Consider the following 13,197-nt stretch of genomic DNA (forward strand, 5'->3'; position numbering starts at 1 on the left):
AAGCAGATATAATTGTTCTCCAGGAAACTCACATTAAAGAAAAAAATTGTAAATTATTAGAATATCCAAAGATAGGTAAACTGTTTTATGCCTGTGATCCCAAACAGAAGAAAAGAGGAGTCGCTATTTATGTGAAAAGCCATAAGGAAGCCAAATTTATCTATGCGGATCAAGAAGGAAGAACTTTAATGATAGAAACAGAGATCAATAATAAAAAAACACTGATAGCTGCCATATATGCTCCTAACCAAGCCCAAGAAATATTTTACAAGAGGCTTCATAATACTCTGAGAGAAAAGAACTACCAAAATATTTGTTTAATAGGAGACTTCAACGCTATAGTGGACCCAGTAAAAGACTACAAAAAGAACCATAAAGGGAAAAAGAAAAGAAATACACTACCCAAAACATTTTCTCAAATGATAGAAGAGCTTAGATTGGAAGATACTTGGAGAAGACACAATGAAGACAAGCTACAGTATACTTTTTACTCAACTCGACATGAATCCTGGTCTAGGATCGACATGATTTGGACAACATCTGAGTTGAGGATAGGAATAGAGGAAGTAATTATACAAACAAACATATGGGCAGACCATAACCCACTTAAAATTACCTGGAAAGGAGAAATGAAACAAAAAGGAAGGTGGACACTCAATACAAAGATCCTGAAAGAACAAGAATTCATAAATAACGCGAAAAAAGAAATGAAATACTACTTCAAAGAAAATGAAACACAACAAACTTCGACACAGATGATATGGGATGCAGCAAAAGCGGTATTCCGTGGACTGGCAATATCATACATAATCAAAAGGAATAAAATAAAAAGACAGAGATACAATAATATGAAAGAAGAATACAAGAAGCTGGAACTAGAGCTACAAAACAACCCTAACAACAAATTGGTGAAAAAGGAAATGAACATCTTGAAACATAAAATGAATCTTATAGAAACAGAAGAAATGGCACAACAAATAAAGGCCGCAAAGCAAGATTTTTTTGAAAATGCAAACAAACCAGGACGTTGGCTAGCATACAAATTGAAGAAACAAAAAGAAAAAAGATTAATAAACAGAATAAAAGACAAAAAAGGCGTACTACAAACTCAGAAAAGCCAAATACATAACATAATAAAGGAATTTTATACCAATCTTTATAAAGCGCGAGTAGTAGATGAAAAGAAGATAAGAAACTATTTGGAAAGAGCAAATCCCCCCAAAATACCAGATGAAATAAAAAAGATGATGAATGCCGAAGTAACAACGATGGAAATAATGGAAAGTATAAATAAGCAAAAAAATGAGAAAACTCCTGGTCCAGATGGGCTTCCCGCGGAATACTATAAAACATTTCAAGAAGAATTACTGGAACCACTAAAAAAGGTGTGTAATCAAGCACTAAAAGAAGAAACGATTCCAGAAACCTGGTTGGAAACAAACATTACGCTATTACCCAAGGAAGGAACAGATCTAACTCAAATAGGGAACTACAGACCAATTTCACTACTTAACGTAGACTATAAAATATTTGCAAATGTCATGGCGGAAAGATTGAAAAAATATTTAGTACAATTTATACATGAAGACCAAAACGGCTTCCTCCCCAAACGACAATTAAAAAACAACATAAGAACAATAATAAATATCTTAGAATATTATGAAGAACACCCAGAAAAACAAATGGCACTTTTATTCTTAGATGCTCAAAAAGCTTTTGACAATCTAAACTGGGAATTTATGAAAGCACAATTGGAGGTCATGGACGTTGGACAAAATTTTCTAAACATGATAAAAGCAATTTATACAAAGCAAATAGCAAAAATAATCGTAAATGGAGAAGGAACAGACAAAATCGAAATTACCAAAGGTACACGACAAGGGTGCCCACTCTCTCCTCTACTCTTTATTCTTTCATTGGAAATACTAAATAGAGAAGTAAGAAAAAGTGAAGAAATACAAGGAACAAAGATTAAAGATGAAACATACAAACTCCAAGCATTTGCAGACGATTTGGTCTTTATTCTGGAAAATCCAGTGGAAACAGCCCCAAATTTACTTAAGCAAATAAAGGAATACGGCCATGTAGCTGGACTAGAAATAAACCAAGAAAAAACAACATTTATAACCAAAAATCTAACTCAGGAACAAAAGACTCAACTTACATCCAAGACAGGAATTCAAATAGCCAAAAAAGTAAAATATTTAGGAATAAACCTGACTGCTAGAGGGTCATCATTAAAGGAAGACAATTATGGGAAACTCCTGGAACATATAAAACAAGAGCTGACAAGATGGGAGAAATTACAATTATCCTTTCTAGGTAAAATTGCAACGATCAAAATGAACATCCTCCCAAAAGTAATTTTCCTCTTTCAAAATCTACCAATTAAATTAGAGCAGAAATTTTTTCAAGAGCTAAATACTTTAGTTACAAAATTTATATGGCAAAGGAAGAAGCCCAGAATTAAACTTAAACTGTTACAAGATGCAAAAGAAAGAGGGGGATTTGGCCTACCAAATTGGAATTTATATTATCAAGCGAGTGCTCTGAATTGGATTAAGGAGTGGATAAAATTAAAAAACAAAAGAATACTATATTTAGAAGGACATGATCTTCAGGCGGGCTGGCATGCCTTCCTATGGTATGGGAAAGCAAAAACTCATAAATACTTTGAGAGAAATATAATAAGAAATTCTCTACTAAAAGTCTGGGAAAAAATTAAATGTAAAATGTATATGAAAACTCCTAGGTGGATCTCACCGATGGAAGCATTCACGCACCCAAACCTATTGAAATTTGAGAAAATAACGACATATAATGAGCTCCTAAATAAGGAAGGACTGTTAAAGACAAAAGATCAACTAGAGAGTCAAGGACTGACTCTTTCATGGTGGCCCCAACTACAACTGCAATCGATCTATAATCAGGATAAAAAAACAGGAGGATTTTATAGCGAATACACAGCACTTGATAAAATATTACTCACTACAGAAAAACAACAAACTCAGAAAGCATATAAGTTTTTATTGCAATGGGACACTCAAGATGAGGAGGTTAAGGAAACAATGGTAAAATGGTCAAAAAATTTGGGATATAGTATTGAACTTGAGAAATGGCAACAAATGTGGACTAAAAATCTTAAATTAACATTAGCAACATCATATAAGGAAAATTTGTATAAAATGTTTTATAGATGGCATCTCCCTCCATCCAGACTTGCAAAAATTTCTGCCAATATTTCGAATAAGTGCTGGAAATGTAAAAACCAAGAAGGAACCTATTACCACACATGGTGGACATGTGATATTGCAAAGAAATACTGGGTCAAACTGTATACATGGATCAAACAAATGACTAAACAAGAAATACAATTTAAGCCAGAAACTTTTTTATTGGGACTAATACCAAATAATATAAATAAGCAAAGTTATTACTTAATATCACATGTCCTTACAGCTGCTAGATTAGCATGGGCACAAGTATGGAAGGAGGGAGACCCACCAAAAGACGAAGTCATTATCAAAAAAATATTAGAGTGCGCTGAAATGGATAGACTTACAAAGAGACTAAAAGGGCAAGAAAAGTCAACTTACTATGAAAGCTGGAATATGTTCTACGAATGGTGGAAAGCAAAAACTTTGTAATAAATAGAAAATGACCAAAAGGAATAATGAGGAGAAGACACTGCTGAAAGAAATGTGTTATTATACAAAAGGCTTCAAGGCTAAGCTCTACAGTATGTATCGTTTGTAGATAAAGATTTAGGCATATGTGTGTATATATATGTCTATGTTTGGATATGTGTATATAAAGTAAAAAATAAAAAAATGGAAAAAAAAAAGTGTTCAGCATGCTTAGATGGAAACCAAAATTTGTGTAGCAGCCTATGAAGGTTGCAATAATTCCAACACCCCTTCTTAACCTTTGTATGCTCCCTACAAGAGGTTTGGGCTGGGAGGAACGTTTCTGGACTAGGGTGAATGTCAATCCACCCAACAGCAACCCATTGTTCCCTCTCTGCCTCAGATTTTGCAGAGAGCCACACCTGTTGACTCAGGAACTGTTTTCCGGCTCTTTTATTGTCAATGGATATTTAGAGCTTGGTAGTCCATTAGAGAGAAATGAAAAAGCAACCCCTCGACAGCCCAACAAGCTTAGGATCAGGACCTGCTTCCAACTCTGTATCTTCTGGGTTTATAATGGGGGGAGTGAGTCACCAGCGTGTCCACCCAAGAGCCACTGCTCAACCTCAGCCATTCATTTCTTCTTCCTTTCCCCCTGAAATCACAAATCTGAATCTGATGGAGATAATTCGTTCTTTTTTGAAAAATAAAAGGATGAACTGCTATTACTATTATATCAACTGCTATTTATATTATGTTCTGATTAAAGCACTTTTTTTGTGTGTGGGGGGGAATATTCATTACTATTACAGTTCCCTATGTAGAAATGTGTCACACAGCCATTGCCAAAAATATTGGCACCCTTGCAATTCTGTCAGAAAATGCAACCCTTCTCTCAGAAAATAGTTGCAGTGGCAAATGTTTTGGTACTCACGTGTTCATTTCTTTGTTCTTTGGAATACACACAAAAACAAAGAAGAAAAGTCAGATCTGATACAATCCCACACAGAAACCCAAAAATGCACTGGCCAGAATTATTGGCACCTTTAACTTAATATTTGGTCACACCCCCTTTGGGAAAAAATAACTGAAATCAATCGCTTCCTGTAACCATGAATGAGTTTCTTACACCTCCCTACTGGAATTTTGGACCACTCTTCTTTTGCAAGCTGCTCCAGGGCCTTCAGATTGGAAGGATGCTTTCTCTGAAACTGCTGTTTGGAGATCTCTCCGCAGGTGTTCTATGAGATTCAGATCTGGACTCATTGCTGGCCATTTCAGAACTCTCCAGCGCTTTGTTTGTAACCATTTCTGAGTGCTTTTTGAAGTGTGTTTCGGGTCATTGTCCTGCTGGAAGACCCATGACCTCTGTTGGAGATGCAACTTTCTGACACTGGCGCCCCGAAATTCTTTGGTAACCATCAGATGTTATGATACCATTCAGACAGTCAAGGCATCCAGTGCAAGAAGCAGCAAAGCAACCTCAAAACATCTTGTAATCTCCACCACGTTTGATTGTAGGGACTGTGTTCTTTTCTTTGAATGCCTCATTTATTTTTCTGTAAACAGTGCCATGATGTCCTTGACCAAAAAGCTCTACTTTTGTCTCATCTGTCCACAGGACGTTCTCCCAGAAGGATTGTGGTTTTGTCACATAAGTTTTGGCATACTCCAGTCTTGCTTTTGTATGCCTTTGCGTCAGCAGTGGTGTCCTCCTGGAGTCTCCTACCCTTTTCATTCAGATGGCGACAGATAGTGCAAGTTACTGTTGTACTCTGTGTCTGCAGATGAGCTTGAATATGTTGGGAAGTTAATCTGGGTTCTGTATCCAATATTCAAACAACCCTTCGTTGTAACTTTTCAGTAATTTTGCTCTTCTGTCCACGTCCAGGGAGGTTAGCTACAGTGCCATGGGCTGTAAACCTCTTGATGATATTGCATACAGTGGACACAGGAACATTCAGATCTCTGGAGATGGACTTGTAGCCTTGAGATTGTTGATGTTTTCCTACTATTTTTTTCTCAAGTCCACAGACAACTCTTTACACTACATTCTTTTCTCCATGCTCAGTGTCGCACACAACACAAAGGCTGAGTCAACTTTTCTCCACCTTAACTGGTTGCATGTGGGGGTTACTACCTTGACCACACCTCTTGCTTGTGTCTAAATACAAATTAAAAGAGTATCACATGCTTGAAAAGCAATTATTTCTTACAATTTGGACAGGGTGCCAATAATTTTGGCCAGTGCATTTTTGGGTTTCTGTGTAGGATTGTATCAGACTTGACTTTTCTTCTCTATTTTTTTGTGTTGTTCCAACACAAACCAAATAAATGAACACGAGAGTACCACAACATTTGCCACTGCAACAATTTTCTGAGAGAAGGGTTGCATTTTCTGACAGAACTGCAAGGGTGCTAATATTTTTGGCCATGACTGTAATGATATTTTAAAAAATTCTTCACTTTCACATTTCTCAAAAAAAAAAAACATTTAAAAAGTCATTTTTTGTTACTTTCCAAACATTCTGAATGGTCACAGATTGCTGGTCTGTGATTCAAAATATAGGCTCTTCTAATCCACCCTGGTACCATTGCAACATCCACAACAGAGCAAAAAGCATCAGCAGCATGAACTATGTGAATCGTATGACTTCTTCAACCAACTAACGAGGCCACATCTCTGCCACTATGAAAGTAACTTGGAGATTCACAATTACACCACGAAATAAATGATCTTATTCCACATTACATTGCAATCATAATGTAGCTTGCTGTTACCTTCGTTATAGCTGCACGAGAGCACATTGATGATATTTTGTGGCAAAGCAAATCAACATCCTAAAAGTCAATTCTAAAAATGGGTGCAGCCAAAACAAAACATTATAATTTTTAAACCTGGCTTTGGATCAGTGTCAAATTTGGCACAGTTGCAGCAGAAAATTTGTTCTTGCTCTGTGACAAATTTTGGGGCAATTTTGACAAATAGTTTTTGAGTTATGATTTTTATAGGTAAAACTCTTTTACCCCCTGTTCAGAAATAGGCAACCCTTAGCTACACCAAATTTAAAAGAGCTCACATAAATGCAATTGTTTGCCACACCAACTTTTCTTTATTTGGAAAGAACTAAGGCTGTGGAGTGTAAAATATTGGTCCTTTAAAAAGCCTTTCAAAAGAGAGAAACAGTGAATTCTTGTAGGCAGGGTACAGGCTTGCCAAGAAGAGCAGCAGGTTTTGGCAAAAGCTACAACTGAGCTGAGGGCGCTGCAGGGTGACTCGAAAAGCTCGCTGCCCAAACTAAATGGAACTTGGAGAGTTCAAAAAGGTTTCAGTTTAAAGGAAGCGAAGGCACGTCTGTCGTCCAGAAAAGGTGCAGAGTTAGGAGGCTGCTCTGACTTACAAGCCCCGCTTGACGCCTGGCAAGGAGTCATGAAGCTTGTCTCTGGGCCTGTCCAGACTGTCTGTTTTGGGTGTGGGGTGGATTGAGCCACAAGGGGTCTTTTGAGGTTAAGGGAGGAGCGATGTGCCGTTTGGCGTGCTTCTCCCGTCTGAACAGCAAACAACCTGACCCACTATAACCCAAGCAGCTGTCAATTAATAGTTTCCCCTGATCGTCAGGGGAAGTGATTTTTTTTTATATTTCTCCTCTCCCTCTGACACTGCAGTTGTCTCCCTTCCCCACTTCTCTTCGCTCTTTATTTCCCCACTTTCTCTCTCACACTCCCCCCTCGCTCCCTCCTATTATCTTTTTGCAAAGAGTGCGGCCGGTTGCCTCTCTTCTTCCCCCCCCCGCTCCCTCCCCCTGGTGCTTGTGCTATTAGGTTGCCTTTTGCTTGATTTCTTGTCTGCTTTTTGCTCTCCCTTCCCCCTCCCCACCACTGTGTGCGCTCTTTATCATCTCCTTTTCTCCTCCAGCTTTGCAAGCTGCAGCTTGGCAGAGGAAAGGTTGCTAGGGTTCTTGTTCCACATTGTAGTAAAACGTTTTCCTCTCCTCTCTTGTTCTCAGCCTCTCTGTGTCTCTGTCTCTGACTTGTTTCTTTGCTGAGTTTTCTAGCACTCTCCTTCAAATGGGAAATCGGCTCCCTCTCTGGGGCCATCTGACCTTTTGAACCTGTCAACCAGGACCCAACTGTCAACTAGGATGAGAACTTTTTAGCTCCTTCTTGGTCAAAAAAGACTGTTTAGGATTCATACTTGCAAGGGGATTCCGTTTCTGGTTCAGAAGATGCATACATAGATATTAAAGAAAGAATAAAGAGCAAATATTCAAAATATCACCTGTTTAATCTATGAAACCTAGACAATCCAAGGGGATTGTTGTTGGCTTTGTGGCTATAGATCCTACAGCTGGGAACAACATTTGGAAAACATTTATTTATTTATTTATTTATTTATTTATTTATTTATTTATTTATTTATTTATTTATTTATTTATTTATTTATAGTATTTATACCCCACCTATCTAGTCATTTCGACCATTTAATTAATTAAATGATTCTATAAGATGGGAAAAATAAAAATAAATCAAATAAAGAGAGAGAGAAAAAGGAAAGAGGACAGGAATTAACTGGAAGGGAAGACCTGCCTATACATCCATGTTTTTAGTTGGTTCTTAAAATGTAGGCATTTTAGTAGAGCTTTTGTGGCTATATCCTGTCTGACTTCCAGCTGGTAGTTGGGCTTCTCACCCATTACACCCATCTGATCACTGTATCAGTACCTTCCAGAGATGTTATGTGCTGGCACTTCTGATGAACAGTGACTGTATGAGTTAATGACCTCCAGAGTGTGCTGTCGTTAACAGTTCTGCTCAGGGCTTGCAGACTAAGAACAACGTTTTCCTTGATCGAGTAAATCCATTTAATGTTAGGTCTTCCTCTCTTCCTACTGCCTCCCAGAACATATTTCCTAGCAATACAGTCTTCTCATTTCAAGCTCTTCTTATTTCAGGTTCTATCTTCTCATTATATATGCAAGATATGCTAGCCTCAGTTTACTCATTTTTGCCCTAGTGAGAGTTCTGGCTTGACTTGATCAAGCACCCGCTTTCCTGGCTTTCAGGTGGCCTGTGGTATCTGTAAGGTTTTCAGACAACACAACACTTCAAATTAGTTGATTTTTTAAAAAAATGTCTTTCTTCGCTGTGTGTCTTTTACATAGTATGGATGATCTTGGTATCCAGGAATCTTTGCTCACTCTCAGCCCTGCCTGTTTTATTCCAAAAGATATGTCTGTAGATTCTGTGGCTGGAGACTTCTTTTGGAAGAAACGCAGCGCAGTTAGTGGAACTTTTGGCCTGATATAGCTTTTCTTCCTCAGGTTGCCTACCCAAGGAATGGGTTTGGAAACGGGAAGACAACTTTCAAGTCTGCATTCTGTGGAGAAGGCACAACATTGGTTTACTTGAGACCTTAAAGGTTGTTTATGTTTCTTCCTTGTATCTGTTGCACTCATTCATACTTTTGCTTCACCATTCCTTCAGTCAAAAATAGCCATTCCAAGTATTTTAGCAAAGAGGGTTTTACTGCCACCTCCCAGCTGTTCTTAGTTCTGCCTCCTCCCAGGTATTGCACGTGATAATCTTTTGCAATCCTCTAGCACTGGTTAATTCTGCAGGAGGGATGTTGCTAGTGGAATCTGTGTGTCGCGTATGTATACTTAAACTTCAATTTTAAAAAGCCAGAAAAGTCAATTAAAAAAAAACACAAACACTGTGGTTTATGAATGTGGGATATTGTGCTTTTCTATCCATGATTCAAAATGCTAGCAAGTGGCCTGATATTGCTGCACAATATCATGCCCACATTGCCAGCAGGAAAAAGGATGCCAAGGGATAATTGCTTTGTGTTTGGGTGGGAAGTGGTTATTGATGGAAAAAATGGATTCGGTTCTGCAGTTTCCCCTTGTTTGGTGTTGCTTTGTGAATGATAGTGAGTATAAGAGGATATCCTTATTCTGTTCTGACTGCTGACAATGGTGTTATTGACATTCAGACTGTCATTTGCTACATAAAGCTTGGCATCCCTTTTTTCCTCTGGCAACATGGGCTCAATATTGTGTTTTTAATTGTGGATGCAGAAGTGCAGTATCCCACATTTATAAACCAGAGGGCTTTGAAAATTAATCAAATTACTGGGGAAAGGAGCTAATTACAAGTCAGGTAAGTCCTGGGATGATTCAGGGATGGCCACAGTTTTTGGAACCCTTCCACTTCTTCCCGGGGGGGGGGGGCTCCACTGGTATCATAGGCTCCCTCCACCCTCCCAGCAAGATGGCCAACGGAGGCATTGCATACTGGGAGTAGCCTCTTGCCTGGCCGACCAGAGAGGAGAGCTTTTCAATCTGGTTCACCAGGCAGGTATGTAAGAAGCAAACTAAGCCCCCGCTCTGGAAGTCTGACTCTGGATGTTGCCTATTCACCCTTTCCGACATTGCATGCTGTTTGCCATGCGTTCCTACTTGTATTTGAAAATGTTTTTGTGTTATGGTCACGGAGAAGGGTTGTAGAGTTATGGGTTTCTCTAAAGCACTTCCTTTTCTGTTATAGCGTCTTTGGTAGCAGAGGCGGACAGCTTTGCGCATAGGATTTGTGGAATGGGAGATGAGCAGTCAGGCCCTCTCCCAGCCAATTGACCCCTTCCCGGGGGGGGGTCCTAGTGGGGGACTGACAGAGTCCTGCTTGGGAGGGCCACAACAGACACCCACAACCTGCTCAACTGGGTTCCCTAGTATTCTTGCCCCCGGGTTGTACCCAGTGTTGAATGCCAATCCATGGCTGCACAGCGGCAGGCCAACTGGTTTGCATCAGTTAACAGATGGGTCATCTGCTCCTCATGCTGTGCCAAGGCGACTCCTTTGTAACAAAAAAAAAAGATTTGGCCTTTTATCTCTATTCCTGTGCTTTCGACTTCAATAAGCTGTTATGGTGTGTTTCCTTCTGGGGGCAGGGAGGGCGGAGTGGCAAATCTCACCTGAGTCCACCGGCTGCAAGTCATTTGGGCTGGTTACTTCTGAGTTTGTCTGGATATGTCAGTGAGTGCAAAACAACGACATGGTGGAAGTGAAGTGTTGCTGGTCTGAGTTGTGAGTCCCAACCAGCCTCAAGGTCTCAGAAGTCAGACACACGGAGAAGTTGCCAAAGCTGCCAAAGTCAGCAGAACAGGGATAATAATGAGACTTTAGCTTTCCCAGCAGACTTTGATCTACAGGCTCAGCAGTAAGGGAAGATATCAACATTAATCTCATTAGAACTGGAGGAATCACAGATACACAAACAACAACCCCCCCCCCCCCAATACTTCCTGATAACACGGAATGATTACACTCCAGATTTGGAAATATCTTGAATTACTAACTGAATCCTGAATTACTAAATCTTCAATTGAATTGAATTGATTAATCCTTAAATTACTAAATAACTAAATCCTAAATTACTAACTTAAGGGGCCAGATTTGGACCAATTTGTATGGGATCTGACTCAAAGCAGAATACAGACATTTGGTTCTGGAATGAATCAAAGTAAATTTTCACACTGATTTATGTCCAGAGCACACATTGATTTAGAATGGGGCACAAATCACTTCAAACTTTTCCTTCCTTCCTTCCTTCCTTCCTTCCTTCCTTCCTTCCTTCCTTCCTTCCTTCCTTCCTTCCTTCCTTCCTTCCTTCCTTCCTTCCTTCCTTCCTTCCTTCAACAAACAGATAAACTCCAAAGGTGTCTGATATGTAAGATATGTCTGAAATCTAGCAAGGCTGCTTTCCCCTTTTTAAGGACCCATTATGTCTCCATTTTGTGTACCTCAGCCCAAAATTCAAAAGTTATAGCTATATGATGTTTTCCCAATACAAGTCAATAGGCAAGCTATTTATTAAGCTATTAATCAAATCTGGTTGGGGCACAAATCAAATAGGATGAGAGACACACATTGCTCCAGATGAAATCAGGATCCATTCAAAGCCCTGAATTGTGCTAGAAACTGGATTGGGGGACCCATTGTAAATACACTTTTTGCTTGCCATTATTGCTGTTACTGCTGTTGTTGCTTCTGCTGTATTTCTAAATCCTGATGCTAACAGAAATCCACTTATTCATTTTTTTTTCAGTTTAACATACTCTGGAGCGCTTTCAGATTTGCATAATGTTGATCATCAACTAATATTGATGTCATTCTCCTACATGGCTCATTTATATATATTTCCAATCAACACTGTTGTTGCTCAGTCTGTTGCTTCACCACTTTACCTTTAAATATGTAACTCTAAAACGTTTAATAAAAATATAGGTCTAATTCAAATTAGTTTTCCCATCTAGAGTAGAACCATCGAATAAATGGGTTTTATATAAAGATTGGTTTACAGTTTATCTACCCTAGTCAAGACTGGCAAATGGATCTAGACTGTCATTTTTTTTAAAAAGATGTTCATTCACCCTTTAAAAATAAATTTTAAACATGCTCATTTGATGTAGAATCTGCTATTTTGTGGCTGGTGCACAGCGTGATAGGAATACAAAGATATGAAACAATGCAATTTATTAATTACTAGCATTTATAAACTGCTTTGAATCAAATATTTTATATACAGTATATAAAATACATTTAAAAGGCTACATTTAAAAAAATCAGGATAGATAGATAGATAGATAGATAGATAGATAGATAGATAGATAGATAGATAGATAGATAGATAGATAGATAGATAGATAGATAGATAGATAGATAGATAGATAGATAGATAGATAGATAGATAGATAGATAGATCAAGCAAGCAAGCAAGCAAGCAAGCAAGCAAGCAAGCAAGCTGATGCTGAAATTCATCAGCTCCACCCTGCTCTTCCCCCTGCCCCCCCCCCCGTGTCGGCTTCCCTGTGGGCAGGCAGTTCATTCCAGTGACCTCCCATCATTCATTCCGCAGCGTGAGCTACCAAAGGCTAGGGTTTGTATCTCAGCAGGCCTACTGATTCTCCATGTTGGTGCCTGATTCAAGCTTTGTCTCTTTCAGTCCAGAGCTGAACTGCGAGGCAGCTGAAACCTGCCAGAGCAGTTTGTCTCAGTTGCCCTGGAACCATTCTTTGCCTCTAAGGGTCTGTGTGTTTTGTTCAGACAGGAGCTGCAGGTAATTGCATTGTCCTCTTGAGACCTTGAAAGTAAGCTAACAACTGTGACTTAATGGAAATTTTCCTTTAGGTCAAGTGGTAGGCAACAAGCCGGCTTTGGAGCTGGCTGTCCTAAGTTCAAGCCATCACAAAAGATGCAATCAATTAATGGTCTCCCTTCCCTGGCTAGAGGGGGCAGGGAAGAAATCAACAATTCCAAACTCTCAGAGAGGCTCTCGTGCAAAGCAGGGCACATCTGCAGACAGTATGTCTATCAAATCTACCCATTACCGGCTGACCCTTTTATACAATCCCACTTTTCAACTTTGTGAACCTCCAGACAGTGGATCAAAATTGACTCAGGGTTAGATTTCCCACCTGCATGTAGGCTGCTTGTGGCATTTAAAGTATTGGTCCAATTCCTGTGTCACTTACACTCAAGCCTGCACTAGAATGGATCACCGTTTTAGTATC

This window comes from Pogona vitticeps, chromosome 14 (genome assembly GCF_051106095.1).
Source record: "Pogona vitticeps strain Pit_001003342236 chromosome 14, PviZW2.1, whole genome shotgun sequence".
Classification (NCBI taxonomy): domain Eukaryota; kingdom Metazoa; phylum Chordata; class Lepidosauria; order Squamata; family Agamidae; genus Pogona; species Pogona vitticeps.